At 42.2% G+C, this 20,243-nt stretch overlaps 1 protein-coding gene across 1 annotated transcript in view; it reads right to left on the bottom strand.

Moving 5' to 3' along the window:
- Positions 1–20,243, bottom strand: part of Octalpha2r (alpha2-adrenergic-like octopamine receptor) — a 94,954-nt gene that overhangs the window by 31,825 nt on the left and 42,886 nt on the right. The gene's annotated exons all lie outside the window — the stretch shown is intronic.

Raw genomic sequence — 20,243 nt, 5'->3', positions numbered from 1 at the left:
TTGCGAATTTCGAGCGCAAGGTGCCGGCTAGATGTTAACATACGCACGTACTCACACTACCGCGACGATCGGCGGGCCCGGGATAGGTCAAGACGCGCAGCAGACTTAGCAAACGGCGAAAAACATTTAGATATCCTAGCTTTTCTAGCTCGACATTAATTAGGAATAATTGCGTGGTGCTTGGACGATTCGGGCGTTACATTTCCGGCTCAATGCTGAGACAGTTTTGCTAGACATTCACGAGATGAACCACGAACTGGCTAGGCTAATTATTATGTAACGGTGGGAATCGATTTCCACTCGGATTCTTACTTCCCCTGAAATCGTTTGCGACGTTATTTTCGCTTAATTATGTTTCTGGGAATTTTACCAAGCGACTAAGTTTAAAATACGTAAACTAAAAAGTTAATTGCGAAAGGGAATTAAAAAAAAAAAAAAAAAAAAAAAAAAGAAAAACCCGCGCGGTCGTCGTTAGGATTCCTTATTTCTTGCGGGACTTAATTCGTCTACGAAAAAAATTCTCAAGAAAATAATTAGACGCGACCAAGTTAATTTATCTCCCTCTCGTCGTCGTTAAACGCGTGAGGCTGCAATTATCGGTCCTCGACGTACTTAATTTTCTTACCTTTAATTATTAGCGAACCGTGTCCGAAACGGTGCAAAGTCGACCGATCAAATTGGACAAAAATATCGCATTGGAAGGAAATTTTGCGAAATGAAAGCAGACGATGTGTCGGAATCGCGATATGCGCGGTACCGTGCGATCGATTCATACAGAGCGGTTATTGAACGTCCGATCAAATCTCCGAGTCTACCAGGGTAATTAGCAGTAATCATGCCATGCGCTGCAGTTTACGCTGCACGATAAGTTAACGAGAATCGCGTAAAGTTAGTTGAATGCAATAACATCCGTAAATCTCTTCGCTTTTGCGCTAAGCTAAGCGTCGTAACTCGCTGGACGCGATGGGATTTCAATGTCAGGCAAGCGGAAAGTTTCCAAAGATAATTTGCAGCTTACCCAAATGGACTTAATATCGTTTCGTTTTATAATTAACGACGCGATTTTTGTATCTCTGTAACGTTAACGACGTTTAGGTAAAGCGCACGATTAGGAAGAGAAGTTTGTTACTGAATTTTAAAGTTTGCGATCCCAGCGGATCTCTGCAAATAATTTCGCTCTAATATTATTGCATTTATTCGAGCTTGCTTTTATTTACCGGGCGTTACATATAATATTGCGCGATATTATCGCTTAATTTTACGCTCGCGTAGGATTGCTTTTTTTTTTAACGCACAAGGCACGGTATAATCTATGATTAATTTCAAATACAGTATTGTATTAATTGGAGTCACGCTCCTGCAACGCATGTATATTATACGTATGTTTTCCCTCGAGCGATGGTCTCATAATGCGCTAGCGTCGTGTGCAGTATGAAACCGATATCACACACTACATCGGAGCAATGCGCATTGATGATATATCCCCGGTTTCTATATGACGCGATTGATTTTTTACTCAAATCGTTTGCCCGATGCTAACACTCTCAAATCGTTTCGAGCTGACGAATTTGACGAGCAAGCTTTTGTCACGCGCTTTCAGCCGAAATGAGTTTTTCGCACCTCTCCCCGGCAGTGAAATGAACGGGATTGAAAGCGGATTTTGCGCACTAGATTTTAACGTAATATCCGGCCGTCCTTAATTTCGTTAAACCCCCGCGCTCTGCGAGCAAATAAGGTGTTTTATGTATTCGAAAAAAAAAAAAAAAAAGAGAAAAGGAAAGAAAAAGAAACGAGCGAATATAAACTTAACGTTTCGCGAGACGGCTTTTGTTTGCGAAAAAGCGTAGCTTTCGGTGAAATACGCAGTTGTTTCCAGATTCTTTTTCGAATCGAGCAAGAGGTCGCGGTGGAAAAAGCATATTTTTCAGTCGATCCGCTCTCATTCATTTCGTCTAATGTATTCGTTACAGCCAATAGCGTTATTCGTCTAAAATTACGCGTTGGAAGTATTTCGGAGGTGTCATAAATTCCGATGCACTCGGTGTAATTGTATTCGATCGTGACCATCCGACACGGTGACCGCGCTCCGCCGCAAATGGGTCGCGCATCATCAGCAGGGCTGAGCGATGACCCGTGACCATCTAACAAACCGTAAAGATACTATCGTGAGGCCGATCAGTGGTGGCATAGGCTCCCGCGCTTTTCATCGAATAACGTATTAATGCATTTACTTTCGCAATCGTTCCGTCGATTAATGAACCTCGTCTTGGGGACAATTACCCATTTCCAAAGTAATCGAAGATCGATCGACGAGCCCGAAAGGAAACGATATCGTGCCGGGTTTCTATAAAAAAAATAAAAAACAGCCCCGCCTCGCGGCATATAAATTTTAAATAACATGAATTATTATCATAATACATTTCACATATTTATGTAATCAATTTACAACGACCATTGCGCGCATTAACTTGTCACGAATATTGATTTACAAGTGTGCAGATTTAAATATAGATACTCCACTCGTTTTGCATTATTTAAAACTTATAGTTATTATTACAGCAACGCCGGTGTTATTATTTTATTCCACGTGCCCCGTTATCGCCAGCGGGTTCGAAATTATTTTTACAAACGCGGCCGCCGCTTTGTTGTTTGCGTAACGCGTGCTGCGCGAACTGCACGCGATTGTTATTTGTAACGAGCAAAAGATTACCGGGATACAGCGGGAAGGCCGCGCGACAAAAGATGAGCTCAGGATCCTTCGGCGGTGCCTGAATTAATTCCATATTTCAGTTAAGTCACAGTCGCTGCGCAGCAAAGTTAGCATAATTGAGTTATTGTCGGAGGTATCTTGCGTTTCCGAATTCGATCCTGGTTAAATTAACAATACGGTTACAAGCGCCATTAAACGTTCTGTAGAGTGACTACGAACACAGCTTTCTCTGTTGGACACTGGTTAAAAGCGCGCATTCACTAAAGCGTGAATCGCCAAGTTTAGAGCCGAGATTTCCGCTCTATCAAAAGGCTCACTTGGCGAAGATCGCACCCGGCTTTGAGACGCTTTATAGACGGTTAACGAAACGCTAATCTTGTACTTTAATACAGTTAGTTAAATTAATCCTTTTATATTGCGACTAAGATAAGAAGGTGTGTCGTACATTTAACAATTAAAGGCACGTATTTCGGCTTACATGGAAATTATAAATTTTACAGATATATAACGTAGGGAAAGATAATTAAACAAATATGATCAGTAGCGATACGCTTAGCGGTATATATTCGCCGCATTATCGTACATAGTGTCGTCTACTAGCATTTGCGGAAATACGTATATACCGTTCGCAGTGTCATAAACTACTCAACAATATGGGTCATTATTTCCACATAAAGCCCGAATATTATCACACATTATCCTTCTGGCTCGTTTAATTACGCTTTTCTTTTGTCCCAGCGCCGCTTAAAAGCGTCCGGTAAATTCGTTTCGCTCGCGTGTTATTTCTTGTATAATTTGTGTACCTTGTAAAAAAAAAGAAATTTAGTTTTTTTTAAGTACTTATAAAAATATTAATATAGATGAACAATTTATTAGAAGATTATCGCGTGAAAAAATAATTTCTTCGATAAAGTGCCGACGTATAAAAATTAATATAGTAACGCGGGGATGTACGAAATTTTACATGGCGCATTCAGTAAATGATCCGCTTTACTTTTTTTTTTTTTATACGCAGAGGAAATACTGGGAGAAAATTAATGACCGTGAGCATGGACATCGCGAGTCTTCCGGGTAATTCGAATCCGATGTCTCGCATTTCCTTCGATTTTCAACCACGTTATCCGGTTCTCCGGAAACACGAGCATAGCGATGCCGCTCGCGAGCTCGTCTTGCTCGTTATTTTTAAATGCCGATTAACGAGGGGCAGGCACACCCCCTCGTCCTTCTTATCCTCCTTTGCCACAGGTCCCTTCGCGTCCAAGGTAACCAAGGCTACTCCTTGGTGTCGGATTATTTTCTTGACAAGAAGGTTCGTGCTAATTATACAGGTAATTAGCACCCGTGACAAGAGCTAATAAGAAACGCGCCTCGCTAGGCATCAGCAATATTTAGAGACAAACTTGAACAAAGAATCCACGTCTTTATCCACGTCTTTATCCTTCTTCTCACGTTACAGCGAGCTTTTTTTTTCTCTCTCTCTCTCTCTCTCTCTCTCTCTCTTTTCCGCCTACTTGTTGCAAAAATTTCACTGACATTTGTTTCCCGATAGCTTTCAATGAACGTCCCCCGAGCACCGTTTACCCTTATCTATAAAAATCTTGTAATAAAAAAAAGGTCTTGTAACAACGTTCTACCTACTTTCACCGTCCTGCAACCCCGTGGCGCCCACTCACACGTGCCCGCGCCGGATGTATATTTTTTTTTTCTTCTCGCATACCATTTATAACCGGCCGCAAGTCGAGTCACCCTACTTCTCAAAGACAGTATGTAATTTTCCTTTTTTTTACCGCGAAGATATTTCTGTTGCAATGACACTTTTAGTAGACACCGTCCACTATTAGTTATGAAAACATGAATGAGCTCGCCTGTTGATATCTAATTCGGGAGATTATTCAAAGGGGTATATGTTTTCCACGATAGGTTTTCCAACGCGCTCTGTAAATTAGAGAGCAGCCGGTTACTTACGGTTCGTCAAAAATCCCCACCGAATCCGAGACGTCGATTCGGAATAATGCCCGCGAGCTTTGTTGGCGTTTCGGAAAAGTGCAAAGGCGTGTTTAAATAGGAAATCGCCGTCTGAAGTCCGCCGAGTTTCAATCCCTCAACGCACATGTTGTTCAATTCGCCGCATGGTTTTGGGAAATAGGTCAGTTGATAAATTGCAGAGAAAGAGAGGGTGGGCGCCCGCGTTCTCCGCGCTCAATGTAAATAGGAGCCGGCAGTCGCTTTCTGTAGTGAGTGCCTGTACAACGTATATTCCGCTTTGTAATCGCTGCGATGCACTATGGGCATAATTATGTGCACACAGTCGATTTAATTATGCTTATTGCGCTACTGTATTACATACGCGGCGTGGAGCCGCTTGCGTCGGTACCGATTGCGGTGGGTTTAAAATCTTACAGTCGCGCTCTAGCCGGTAATTAACGTAGGCGTATATCGCTTATTGTTCCCGGCGTACGGGTCTCCCACGACTTTGCGTAATTTTCTGTACAAACACATAACATTTAAACGGTACAAATGTTTCCGCGCGCGTCTCCGCCTCTTCGTCTGGTTATATTTATTTCGCGATGCGAGAAAATAGTATGTTTGAGAGAAACGGGTAGATTTTCCGCAAAAGTATGATACAAGAGATAAGAATGGAGGCAATAATACGTGTCGTATAACAAAAGGCAATATGAAACTCGTACATGACATTTTATTTACGAGTGCGGCTACAATCACAGTTTAAAAAAAAAAAAAGAAACTTATACCTTTTCAAATATCGCATATCAAGAAAATACGTTCGGCAAAAAAAGAAAGAAAAAAATGAAATAACATAATAATAGTACTAAATGCTATTTACGACTTATGGGTTTTTAAATGTTTGTCTTTAAAATCTGATTTGTGGTTCGGTACACAATTCTCTGTCTCTTCTCGCTTCATCTTTGTACCGCGAAGCTTTTTATATATTTTTTATGAGGCTATAAAAGCTCGTTGTGCTACATCAGTTTTTGCAGAGAAACCATTTTTAAAAACTTTGATTATTAATAATGCACATTTCTGATTTTTTTTTTCTTTTTTTTTTGCGTAAGAAAAAAAGATCACTACTCTATCGTGACTTAGAAGTCGGATAATTATTTTTTTTATTTAACGAAAGAATACATTAATATGGAAGACAAATTTAAGAAAGTGAATCATTTATTTATAAGAATTTCCGTCTACTTTCAATGTCTAATTTACGTCTAATTAATATAATAAATCAATCTAATGTGCAACGATACATAATACAACATGAAGTCATGAATATCTCCTCCGTGTTATCGTATTCTCTTTTAGAATCACAGATTCTTTGATGAATTTGAGATTGAGCTTTTTCTTAGCAAAAATGTAATGGAATACTTAATTAATAGTAGACATTAAAGATTAATGAGATTCGGGAAGCTAAGTCTCAGGAACGTAAATGGATGACAGAATTTTCTCCAAGTGAATTTTAAAAGGACTTTAATATTAAGCTGAATTCTAAAATATTTGATATTAAAAATTAAGGTAGAAAATAAAGCAATGGGGGCGAAAGTCAATTCTACTTGCAATAACAAATTGTAATTTTATAATTGAAAAGGAAAAAAAAAAACAATTGCGATATACGATAAGTAAAATAAATAAGACTAATGATAGTCGGTAAAATTTATCATAGTCATCTTTTCAACGACACTCTTTGCACCATAATCGATGACTAGGTTCTCGAATACCGTATTCAAATTCCATAGCACAAATTGCGTGTCAATAGAAATCGATAACATCGCGCATGCCATTCTACGCGTAACCGCATGGTTTCGTAATTACGAACAGAATTTCGCAGCGTGGAGTGAAATTTAACTTTTACAATCTTTTTCGCATCGAGTTTCAAAAACGTAATTACATGTCTCTAACATTAACGCATATATTATATATTATAAAAGCATTCGTTTTCTTTCCTCGATCGATGAACTCGGTTCTCTTTCAGACGTTGCAGTCGTACTAGATATTAAAATAAAAAAATAAATTAAAAAAAAAAAAAAAACTACACGCACGTTTACGTATGCTGGACGTATACGTGCAACGATATGCTAATAGCTTTTGCTTAAATTAAAATAAAAATAAATATTTAATGATAATCAATATGTGGCTAGAGTTTAATTTCGTTGGAGCGTAAGCGCTCATTTACGTTAGTATTACAAACTACGGTTTTCCGCTAATACAACATAATGACTGTAGTCCACGCTAGGAAAACCACTATGCACACAATATAAATATCCTGCATTTAATAATGCGTTATTTACTTTACGATTTACCTAGTATCGCGTAAACCCCGTTTAAATGCTGCACCGGCGGGCGTTTCATTTGACAATGAAATGAATGAATTTTCCCCGAGCTTTGTGCCGCACTGCCGAGTTATTTGATAAATTTCGCCCAACTGTTTATGAAATAAATTTGTTACACTAAATTTCCCATTTTCCCCGCTCGCGGGCCGGCGATGAAAACTTTTGTTCCGCCCTGCACTTGGAGCTCTTAATTCCAGAAGGTGTTTGGCAATGGCTTCCGAGCGATATTTAAACACAGCCCCGAGGCACTAATTACAATTCGAGTCGATTAATTGGGGCTTCGATCAAGGAACCGAATTCGGGTGTATAACTAGATAAGCGATGACTGAATGCCGTCATGGATTTGTCTAATCAATCACGGTACGGCGTTATCGATACAAATTATGATTAAAAGTCCGAGAAAATTCGCGAAAAGTGCAAAGAAAAAAAAAGAAAAAAAAAAAAATATCTCATAAATTTATTATACCTCTGGTAGAAAATAATTCAGCGCGATATAACTGTCGGAAATCAACGTGATGTCGCGGTGCGAATTTATCGAATCGTTTAATCGTAAAGAATCCTGACAGAGTCAGTTTCTGGTAATCATCCAGTTGCCACCGGTACGTATTCGCGCGAAAGCCGCAGCGGAATAAATCACATTAGGGCAGTCGTAAATGGAAAAGCGTTTGAAGGGAATCGATGGAGGAAAGTACATTCCTCGGTCTCAAACGCGGATCGGTGTGGAGTGTATCAAATTGTCGGTGGGCTAATTCAATCCCGCGCGTTTCTTCCGCCTGTCGGAATAGCTCTCAGGTGTGTGTCGACGGAATTTCAGGCGGAACAGTCAGTCGCGGATTACGATCGCGCGTGCAAAGAGAGAGAGAAAGAGAAAGGAGAGCGAGCGGAAATAAAAAAGGCAGCTTGTTGTTCGCGAAAAAGAGACTGCCCCGAATAAATACGAGCATGATCCTGAAACGTAAAAGTAAATTAGAACGGCGAAATCGATCAGACAGTTTTCCGCGTGGCATTGTGCACTGTCTGACGCCAGCGAATTCGAATTAATTACGCGCATCCTTTCGCGGTCGTGGAATTTCTCCGCAGCGAAATCGCGCGATGCAAAATATGTGTCGTGACGCATGTATACGTCGACCGTGGTAAGTTATGTGATAGGAATTGCGCGAACAATTGTCTTTTGTTATCGCTGCGCCTGATAACGAACACATTAATGGAAATTAAATTAAAAAGTAGAATGACGCAAAGTAATGAAAAACAAGAATTATTCGTATAGGTTTCACGATATTAAAAAAAAATCTTGCTCATTCCAACTCAATATTTTTCGTCGTCAACTTCGTAAAATATTAGCATTAAATTAGTTTGCTTTTTGAAATAAAATAATTTCGCTGAATAGACAACATTTAAACAATTAAAAAAAAAAAAGAAAAGGGGAAAACGCGAACGACACTTAATCTGTAGACTGGAAGATTGCACGCTCCACTCAGCGAAGGCATTTTGTAAAAGTTGATTTCGTAGGGAATTACATTCCTCTCTTATCTGTCCCGTGCGATTCACATTCGTCCTAATGAGCGCCCAAGGTGCTGTAAAGATCAGGGAAGATAGCTAACGATACAATCATCGAGCGGAGACCAAGGGCTGGCGGATACGGCGACGCTGCAAACGATTCGGGGGCGTTTTGCATAAGTGAGAACGAAATGACTCTTGTCAGAGCGTGCGCGACAAACGTTAAACTGAATTCATCCGTGAAGGTACGGGTCCCGGAGGCAAATTTGTGTCCCGCAGACTAACTGCAGTTAGATGTTTCCGTGACAACTTTGTCCGTAACGTGATCTCGAAATTCGACAGCGGCCCTCGGGTTAAATATTACTGTTATTTAATCACGGTTTTGTACGCGATGCACCACCTGTTTTTGTTAAATTTCAATTGTATCGCTATTCAGTGGTAAACGCGTACATACTATCTCTAACACCCAGTCGCGATAACTTGAATGGAGGTAGAAAATAATTATTACATATGTTGTTGAAATAAAAAAAAAATAATTTTTTTTCTTGGAGCGAAATAAAATTAATCAACGCTTCTAATTCGGCTTCGTGTAGTAATACATTTATGTGTGCATCGCACATATTTATATCGTACGAAAATGTATTCAGTTGTATAAACTCGCCGATTACTGTAATTTTATTTTTTATTTTGCACAACAAAATGACATATGGAAAAAAAAATCACATATGTTTAAAAAAATGTACGTCAAAGTTTGTTATCGATATATTATATGCGCATGTTTATAAAGTAATATTTTGTAAACTGATCGACGTTTTAGTTTTATGGGAATATCCATTATATCAATGACACAAATGTTATATATTTTATCAAATTTCAAAAAAATATTCTCGGTTATTCAATTTCAACGAGATTTTTATTTTTTATTTTTTTTTAATATTTATTTTATCATGCTGTAGCAAAAAATCAACTAATTGGACAATTTTACAAAAATAATATCTTTCAATTAATAAAAATGTCGGTAATAAATAACGTGCAAATTAAATGTTGAAGGCAAGTTTAAAACTGAATGGTTCACGAAGCGTCGGGAGTATTAGAAAACTTTCGACGATAACAAAAAAATTAATAAGCAAAAAAGAGAAACACTTTTGAAATTCCATTCGTGATTCAAAATTTTTCATATTTGCAAATGTCATAAATAAATAAATAAAATTATTCCCGCGACTGTAAGAAGTGCATCTGACGGATGTGATAAGTTATTTCGTTTGACCGTGTTTAAAAAGCAGTCGGTTTCTGGCCGGCGACGGCGAGGGGGGGGGGATGGTGCAAAGAAAAATTAATCGCTTCGGGGTGCCGTAACCACGGAATATGCGAAACGATAAAAGGGGCCGATGTTGTCCGTTTAATAAATGAAGGCGACCGTCGTGATAAGCTAGAAAATAGCGCGGGCAGAAAATTCGCCACGGCCAGGCCGCGGGGGCCGCGTCGGGGTTGTGTAAAGGAGCGGGTTTATCGAAAGTTCCGCGTGTGAGCGTACTCTAAAGAAGGGGGGAGGGGGGCTGCGAAAAAAATGCAGCGAAAGAACGGCGGGGGCGATCTCAGCCACGCGATAAAGTTAGTGTAAGCGACTTCGAGAAAAGGGGTTAACCCAGCCGGCGGATCGATCTACCGCGGAATAGTCGAGAACGATTCTATCTCCTGAATCTTTAATCACTCTAAATGGTAATGTTGGCAATAACTTTACCACGAATAACGGGCAATTCGAAAGCGGACTTTTAAATCCGGGGGATTCTTCGTCTTTCCCTCCCCGAGAGCAGCTATCGCTCATTTTGGCTCGTTTAGTATTTTCTATTGCGGCACGGAGTCGTATCCCGCCGTTAAAGAAACCACCGAGCATTTCCGCGTTAAATATTTACACTCCGCGAGTATCTCGCCTCGCGATTCTTTGTTTTTTTTTCTTTTTCGTTTTTTCCCTTTTTTTTTTTTTTGTTTCGAATTATGCGCGGTTACTTTAACGCCGCTACGTCCAAGTGCCCACTTGAAATAGCCTCGGTAAAACATATTGTGCGCTCGAAATATCAGATATATCTGGCCCGATATATACCCCGCGAAATTACCGATGCGACCCGCGGAGTCAAATTGAGTTTGACACACCGTATACGTTATTATTGGTAAATGCTATATATCATGAAACGTTCGTTTAAAATACATTTCGCAATAGTTCCGATTAAATGACTGGGCTAACATTGTTGGCGAATCAACGAGATCGCAGCGGCGTATGCATGTATATACATATAGTTAATGTATAGGCGCGAACATGGGGGAACAATAAAACTAAATACGATCGCTCTCGAATCCAGGACCCCATTTGCTTCATGCACTCGAGCTTGGAGTGATGGTATCAGGCGCATCAAATATGATTTCACCTTTTATGACAAGTTCAATCGAATTCGATTCGGCGTTACTGTTGATAACAAACGGCGTTGACGTTGGCAAAGGGTATTTTCAGTTTATCATCTTATCGTTATTGGAACAGCCAATGCAACTGCAACATTTATCTACGTGCTATATTTTACAACTGTCCGCAAATATTTGACGGAGGAGCAAAAGGGACGACGGGGCGAGTGTATTATTTGCGTCATTTTATTTTGCCGTGCACAAACATCGCGCCAGTTAGCGAAATAATTTTTTTTTTTTTCTCCCTCTCTCTCTCTTTATCGCAAAGTAAAACACCGTGCTTGATTTTTATTCGGCGCGCAAGTTCAACGCCGCCGCGCGAGCTATTTCTGCGTAAATGCACCGGTAATCTTTGTCGGTCGCATGTCACCCCGAGTTTTCCCTACTAATGATATCCGGCGCATTTTATCTGAATCTATAGCGGGTCCGCCGAGTGTAAAATAGTCACGTGAGACACGCGGCCCGGTGTGTCGCACACGCGATTGGTATTTATGGTACCGAGAACAAGCGTCACGGTTTGTAAATCTGTTCCTACACACTCGTTCTTAACGGCAGTCACGGACGGCGGTCGGTGATTTTTTTGAATCCGCCGCCGCCGACCGCCTACGCGAGGATCATGTGTGCGCTGGACGCGGCAGGACCGCTAATATCATTGCCCTTCGACGTGAATTATTACCGCAGAGGGATTAATGCAAATGAAAGGACAGCCAGGGGGGGGAGAAAAAAAATGTTAATCTTTCCGCGCGCTGTATAAATCAACATACTGATGCACGGCGCCGCGGCGCTTAGAGAATGAATAGAGCGTAAAAAGCACTTCACCATTAGAACGTTTCCATTTACGTTTGTTGGGGAACGCGCGAATCTCTTTTAATTATACCACCCTGCGGTTTCTGATGCTGACGCACAATGCTGAATAATCACCATAATTCCTTGTAATGCGCGAGGTGATCGTGTGCTACCGCGAGTAACGCGGTATAAAAAATAAAAAAAAAAAAAATGCACGAAATTAGGTGACGCGACGCTGTTTATAATTCATTAATCATAACTGAGCCGGCGCCGAGTGCTCTATATTTGCTCGAGATCTCGCATATATATTCATTCGCAAAGAAATACTTTCTAATTACCTTAATTGATCGGGTAGCAGCACGGTGCAAAAAAAAAAAAGAAAAAAATATGCACAATAGATAAATGAGTATTATAAATGGTGCAGCACTAAAATGATGAATATTGTCTAACGTAATTATCTTTTTTAAGTGGTTTATAGTTTAAAAAATTTATTCTTTACGAGTTCTTCGCTTACACGGAAATTAATTAATAATTTTAAAATACCTTTTCTCATGTCCACTCAGTAGTAGTTTATTTATTAAAAAAAAAAAAAAAAAAATACATATATATTTTTTGATAATTTTTTTAAGACGGCTATACGTTGTAAAAAATTAACCAAGATGGTCCAGTGGTAATAAATTAATTCCACTGATAATCCCAGATTGTCCGAGTCCCTTTTGCAAATAAAATTTAGCCTCAAACTATAAATCACGACGAAGAAGGTGAATAAATTTATATTCCGCGTGATATATATACGTCGCAATTCTTTCCGGCGACAAAAATAGGAGGACATAACTTCCGGCCATAACTCATTGTCGATCGTACGTACGCGGACCGCGATTGTGCGGTTAAGAGATACGGTCGGTAATTGATTAAAGTAAATGGAAAAATTTTCTCCGATCGCGCGCACTTACTCAATTTCCGACGGACCCGTATTTGTCGTAAAATACGGGGCCGCCGCGGATTTACCGTTCCGCGAGAGGAGACCCGGCGTTCTGTTTAGAAAATGAAGCGAATGAAGAATAGCGTGGAATCGGGGGCGGTGGGGGGGGGAGAAGGAGGGAGGGATGATTTCAGGACTTAAAATGAAGCACAAGTGCCGCCGCGCTGGTCCGCAGAGAGTACCGCAAACCAACACGAAGGGAAAAGACTTTTTAATCTTGTACATCAGCTGCAGCCATTTCGCTTCCAGTCGCTTGGGATACCCCGCTTTTTTCTCTCTATCTCTCGATTCCCATCCACCCACTTATCCCGCACCGCTCTCGCCATTCTCGGAGTTATATCACGTCCTTCGTCTTCGTCCTTCCTTCCCTCGCCGCAACTATTTCACACTTTCTTCTCAATGTCCCATCGCGGAGGCACGATCAAATTAACCTAACGATCGATTCCAGGCCCCCCTCCTCCCCCCTCCGCTTCTTCTCAACTCGTTTCTTCCGTTCTTTATCGACTTCCCTTTTACCTCGCGCATTCACCATTTCCGTGTAATCCGCTTTTAATCGCAATTCTTTCGGTTACCGATTTTTCATTACCGCCTCTTTTGCGACTAATCAATCGTAAAGCGAAAACTATATTGCTTTCTAAATTTCTATTTTTCTTAAAAATTAAAAACAGACACGACAGAGTTTTATATTAATTTATTTTTATGTGTAAGAAATATTATTAACCCGATTACGCACTTGATTATTATTTTCAATGAGATTATCGATTCGCAATTTGCTATCGTACGTGTTCTCCTACGTCGTATCGCATACCTTCAGCAGCGCCTATAGTTCCTGCTGCCATCAAATATCACGCGGCGTATTTCGCGAAGTACGGCTTCGAAACGTCGAGGATCATTGCGCGTGAACTGCGGCGGATCCGCCGAACGGAAGCCGACGTCGCTATTTTCGTCGTTCCACCGGCAAACGGGTCACTTCCGGCCTAGCTCTGTGTTTCCGCGTCCGGTTCCGCTTACCGTTTCCGCTTTTAATGCCGCTGGCTAGTTGCCTGTAGACGGTTTACGTGGCACCTAAACGAGAAGGGAGGCAGAGAGAAAGCGAAAGAGAGAGAGAAAAGGGTTGATTACCACCTACTCGTCAAGCTTTTTTTTTTTTTTTTTTTTCGTTCGCACTAGCTCCAAACTAATCCTTCATCATCACTCTGACCCGTCTCTCCGCCATCAATTCACATTTGTCATTATAATTTGCACAAGTGACTCCCTGTTTGCTGTGCACACGCGTGCGCAAGCATGTACACACATAATCAGCAGCGTGGAAAACGCGGGCGTAACTTAACTCTATTGTAATCATTCGCGAAGGGCGACGCGCAAATATTGGGAATGGTCCCGCAAATATTTTCCGTCGCCGGGATCGAAAGGAACGTACGCCGGTGCATGCAGTCATTTCCGCGTCGCGTCCCCGCATTGAAAAATCCGACGGAATTGCGAATTTAACTCTGCGTGTATCGCGAGTACGTCACGGTCAACCCCGCGATATTTTCCCTGGGATCAGATGACGTAGCTCTGGCGTCACATCGTCACAGTCGTGCTACGCCGAGCGATCGTGTCATTCAAGGAAAATGCAGTTCGCCGATGCGGTTTACTTACCGGAGCGCGCGATGCGGCGTATCGCTTATGCGCGGATTAAAAAGAAATGTCACGTTGCGCCGCCCCGTGACTCTTAATCCGTACCGCGTTCGATTGGCTTATCAGATTCTCGTCACAGCAGAGCGGCCAATGTTTACTCGTGTGATTTATAAATAATTGAAACGAAAGCTGAAAAAGAAAAAAAGAGAGAGAGGAAAAAAAAAAAAGAAATTCCCTCTGTCCGAGTGCGCTAAAAAGTTAAAATCAATGGAATTAAAATTCCACGGTGTATCCGAATTCGGAATAAAAGTGCAGGTCCGTTATTACGTAAGTGCGCGCGTAATTACATTTGCCTTGTAACTTTTTTTTTTATATTTTTTCCTCCCTCCCCCGAGCTAATCTCGTCGCGTAAATGACGCACGGTGTAGGCGTCATCGGAAATACGTAACGAGCAGCCGTGACGGAGGAGCGTCGCTCCCCGACAACAGCTGTCGAGAGGGAATATCGATGATCATCGAGGCGTCAAGTGAAAGCGAGAGGGCCGATGAAAAAGATAGGAAGAAATGCGTAAGAAGGGGTGTTACTCCCTGCGATGTGCAATCGCGGTGCCGCCGTACAAAGAAAGCCGGCAAATAGGCCTGCACCTTGCGCGCGTCCCCCTCGTTCCAAGCTTCACCCCTAAGTCTTTGTACATAATAAGCAAAGGAAATCACTCCTCCGGATTCCGACGAGGGCCCTCCCACCGCGCGTATTAGCGTGGGAAAATATCAGCGAGCGAACGCGAGGCGCCATCGAGCCACTCGAGAATGCATATTGCGACGGGGAATATATAGTTCGCATCGAGAGCGCACAATGAGAATTTATAACGAACGTAATGTCATCGATATCGGGATAATTGCTGGCAGTTTCGGGCTAACCAAAGAGCCGCTGCGATGATCATATGAACGGTAGATTGGCGGCGAACGGCGCGATTGATTTCGAAAGCCAGTAACATGTTTTACCTTGTTGAGAAAATGTCGACGATCTCGTGACAATTAACGTTTAGCAATTATGCTATTTTTCACTTTTTCACAGATGTTTATTAAAACGAAAAAAATGTAATAAAATTAGCTAACTGTAGTCGATGAATTAATTTTAGCCGCGAGAGTTTAGCGAATTAATGAAAAGATCAAGAGTGATTAATATAACGGAAGATTTTAAGATTTATATTCCTACACGTTCGGTGGAAAAAGAAAAAAGCGCTCGCATGCGGATCATATGGCGATACGATCAGTTTTACATTCAACTTAAATCAACGCGTTTTATCCGGCTGCACGAGGGTATTAAATACGATGTAGTCAGAGGTAACATCCCCGGAACGAACTCACCTTTCATTTGGAGCTTTCGATCGCTCTCAGTCGTTATAAATCAAGATAAGATAAACGGTCGATGACAACGCGCAATCTAAACGGGAAAGAATTGCGATTTAATCCCGCAAATATATGGCCCGGTGACAAAGGTCACGTCTTGGGGAGGGAAAAAAATAAAAAGAAGAAAAAAAAAAAAATAAAGAGCACGTGCCTGGCATTCTGTAGAGCAAACTGCACCGCTAAATGGAGTCAATTAAACGTTACGCGCCGTATCCGTAACGAACAGGTGACGTAGTCGGGAAACAGGAAGGGGTACGAGAGGGAGGGATAGAGACGTCAGAGAGAAAGACAGAGAGAAAGAGAGAGAGAGAGAGTTTCCGGGAGGGTCAATGGCGCTGAGGGAAGAAGGAGTCCGGAGGGTAAAAGGGGTGATAAAAAAGGAGGTCACCAACGGCGAAATTCGCGCGGCAACTCCAACTTTTTCGGGCGTGGAAATTTCGCTTGCCAGCTTTCTAAAGTTATACCTTCCTCGGTTGTACCGGGGGCGACCCGACGATATTAAACCTCGGTGGTTAAAGCAAACGTCAACTCGAAATTAAAAGTTGCCTGCTTAAAAAGAACTTTTACGGTCATTTACGAAGCTAATCCGGACGTCTTCAATGGAGAGAAAAAGTGCGGCCAGATGTGTTTCGACTCGATAGAAATCGACGATTACGTCTAATGCCGTTTGCGCATCGCGCGCTTTGATTTTATTGCCGCTTATTCAGTACTTAAAATCGTGTCACTTATTAGTTAATATCATACCGTTCATCAAGCTTACTTGCACTTTATTTTATATATAAAAAAAAAAAGAACGCAAAGAGGTATATTTACAAAGATTATTTCTGAAAAATGCTCGTCACACTGATCGTTAATAATTTACGCAGCAACAACTTGTGCAACGTTTATAACTGCAAATAGCGAACTTACGCAATTTATAAAATCGATACGTCGATGTAGGGGTAACGCATCATACTCGCACACGTCAACGTGGATGACGCGAATTTCATTGAGCGCCGAAACGATTAATCATGGTACAACGTTCATCCACGTGCCACGAAAAAGAATATGCCGGAAATTGGCCGCGTTTCCCCTCTTTTTCTGTCTTTCTTTTTACTTTTTTATGTATACAAAGTAATCTTCCAAAGTAGCCCATTGTGTCCGGGTGGTGAATACACCCCTCGACTACATCGGCACACACGCTCGCCTTAAACGACCCGAATATGACCCCTCGACTCCGACATCACCTTCGTAATTATGCGCATCTATATACCTCCTCCTCTGCCCGATCCGATGTACGGTGTGTATTGCGGACGGTGCACATGCTACTCCGCGGAGTTGCATATGCAGTATACGAGATTCGCGTGACCTGGCCCGAGCGATGTGCCGCCCAAGCATCAATCAAGACACGCGATATCTCGATTTCTTGCTACAGGGCCAGCAAATTTTTGTACAAAACGCGTTCAAAGTTGTCCCCTCGCTCAACAGGCAATTCGCGCGGGATATTGCGTTCGACGGTCGTTCATTTATCATTCACGTACGCCATTAATCCTACAGAGTGTTTCAGAGCTATCGGACGTCCATTGTAGTGGCTGCAATTGGCGCCGATATTTCTGACGATAAAATAGAGAGAAGGTTCTCCCCCCCCCTCCGATTTGTTAAAAAATTTAGCTTCTAAAATAGTGATTTAGCTATCGGTCTTAATGAATCTTTGATCGCCTCCCGACTCGAAAGCTGTATTTGTCGTGCGAAATCTTTTTTCCTCTTTTCCGTCACACTTTGCGAGGCCCTGTATATTTAATGCGGAAAATAGCGAGTGTCGGGAGCAAGCTTGTATCGACTTTGTACCACTAACTCGATGACACTCGATAACTGAATCCATCCATTGGGCCAGGTAATCCGCTTCGATGGAGTACAAAAGCTCCCGGCTCCGAGCCGGACGGCGCAAGAAAACAAGGAATTATACCGTTGACATTTGTGTAAGGAGTTAAACTGAATAACGAATTGGTTTTCGAGGGCTCGATAAGAGTTACGGGATGCTGGCAATAATATCTATTGTGCATCCGATCAATTATCGTATTGTTTCCCCGAATCGACGCGATATTGCTTTCGACGTGACTATAGGCTTCCATCACGCGAGCGGGTTCCTTTTAGAATCGAATTGAAGTTAATTCGATTACCACCGTCAAACATGCACAGCCTCAATGCATAATCTTTCGGCTAATACGCTTCCTACACCTATCTAAAATTGGCGCACGATTAAATAGCTTCCATATCAGAAATTGAAGTGAATAGCCACTGTTTATCTTTCTTGTTAGATCGAGCATTATTGCCTTATCACGGGCAGCATGCAATTTACAGCGTGATAATCAACCGTGTTTAATCGTAAAATAAAAGACCTGCGTGTATCAGCATACGTATATTTTTTTTATATAATCTTATATAATTAACTGATTAAAATAAATACGCCGATTTAATCGGGAACATTGAAACGTTTCGTTAAAATTCGATCCGCATGCTTCTCGCGAACACGATGCTTTTCGCTTAATGCGCCCGGGCAGTATAGCGCAGGTTTACGTCGACGCGTTACGTATCTCGCAAATAATAGTTTGGCAACGGGCCAGCTAGTGTACACGTCTCCATCGTGTTGCGAGTTAAGAAAAAGTAACTGCAAATTCCTAAGGGGCGATAGAAAGAAAAGGGAGGAAGAAAAAGGTCGTGCGGTTTTTCTCTCGGCTCCCAAGCGTCCTGTTCTCAGCCCCGCAGATATATATGCGAGAGGGTAGCTATTACGTGAACCGGAAGGTAAATAGGTTGCAGATAGGCAGTTACGGGATCGCCTATCAGCCGAGGACCTACAGGTTGGCGTGACTCCGGCCGTCTTCGGGCATCGTTTTCGCGTAAATACCTACGCGCGGGAGCCTTATACGTGCGTCCGTGCACGTGCATCACGCGCGTTTACGTGCGCGGGAACGCGCAGATGTGTGCGATATTCATGCCTACGTTGCCGGCCCTTGCCGTTGCCGACGTCCGTTATCCGTTCGCACTATTTATAGGGGGATGAACGCGCGCCGTAAAATATAAATAGAGAAAATCACCGGGTCTCCGTTGAAGCCGGGCTTCGGTAGGGGGGGAGGGAGGGAGGGGGTAGGGCTTGGGCAGTGACTCGTTGCCGCCGCCGTCCCATCGATCACCGTATCGGGTGCAACTGAAACCTCCGGCGAACGTGTTAAAACGCCCGTAAACGAAAACGACGACGACAACGACGACCGGCCACCGGTCGGCGTAGCGCGGCGCGGTTCGTGTTGCGACCCCGAAAATACGCCAATTGCCAAAAGCACCCGTTCGCGCGAATCTCGTTGGTATCACTTGCGATACGCGGGCGCGATCTATTTTTCGGCACCCATAAAGATTTGTGCAGGTAATAAAGTTGCCGCGATATTGCGACGCTCGGTGCGCTGTTCGATTTCTTTCTTTTTTTTTTTTTTTTTTTTTTTTTTCAAGATGTAACCCCATGCAAGCGAGATATCTAAACGGCACGCCGTGGGAAGTGACTAACTGCGGCAGCTTTTAGCGATTCCTAACGATACGGCAATCGGCGCGCGTGCAAACGCATTAGGATAATATCGTTTATTTCAAGTGTCATTGGGGCCACTGCAGGTATCGCGGCAATCATATTTATAATGTAAAATGAATTTCCGCGATACACGCCGGTACGTGCATTAGATACACGTGATGTAATTACAATTTGATTTCCATTTTATTATCGTTCATCCGTATGCAACTAGAGTGCAAAATTTACATCTTCCAATTATAGATACGGGATATTTTCTCGAATATCTTTACATCATTATCAACGTGTTATGTAACGTGAAATGCCCACGCGACATTAATTCGATTTGCTAAAGGAAATTTATTATAAATACATACCGCGAGTTTGAACTAAATGTTAACCGCGGGCGTCCCCCGCTTTTCTCCGCCGCATTCATCGATCATATTGAATTCGCATGGTTGTGAAATCTAGCTTTATGCTGCTGATTGCACACTTGCGGACAAAGTGAAGCGATTACCATTTCATCGATCATCATACTTGACGCGTATAACGCGCGCTCGTATATGCGTGTGTAAAGGTCCATGCTGTAATCGGAAATGCCCGCCGCGTTTGTGGATGCGGAATTAGAGCCGCCGGGTTAGCAACAGAGGAAAATATCGTTCCCCATTAAATTCGCGGGGAAGAAATTCACCGGAAGTGACAACGACGGCGGAAGGAATTTGCGAAAGGCTTCCGCGATATTACGATGTCAAATCGTAACCGTGAAACAGCCGCGGACTAATGTTCACCGCTGCGAAAGAGGATTAGGCGGTGGAAAAGCGTTCATAAGGCTGTATTGTAAAATGCTGCTCTGCGTGGAATCTTCTTTATTTTATAACAGAAATAAAGGCGAGCTATACAACTCTCCCCTTAC

This window comes from Cardiocondyla obscurior, linkage group LG19 (genome assembly GCF_019399895.1).
Source record: "Cardiocondyla obscurior isolate alpha-2009 linkage group LG19, Cobs3.1, whole genome shotgun sequence".
Lineage (NCBI taxonomy): Eukaryota > Metazoa > Arthropoda > Insecta > Hymenoptera > Formicidae > Cardiocondyla > Cardiocondyla obscurior.
This window is presented reverse-complemented; position numbering and strand designations above follow the sequence as displayed.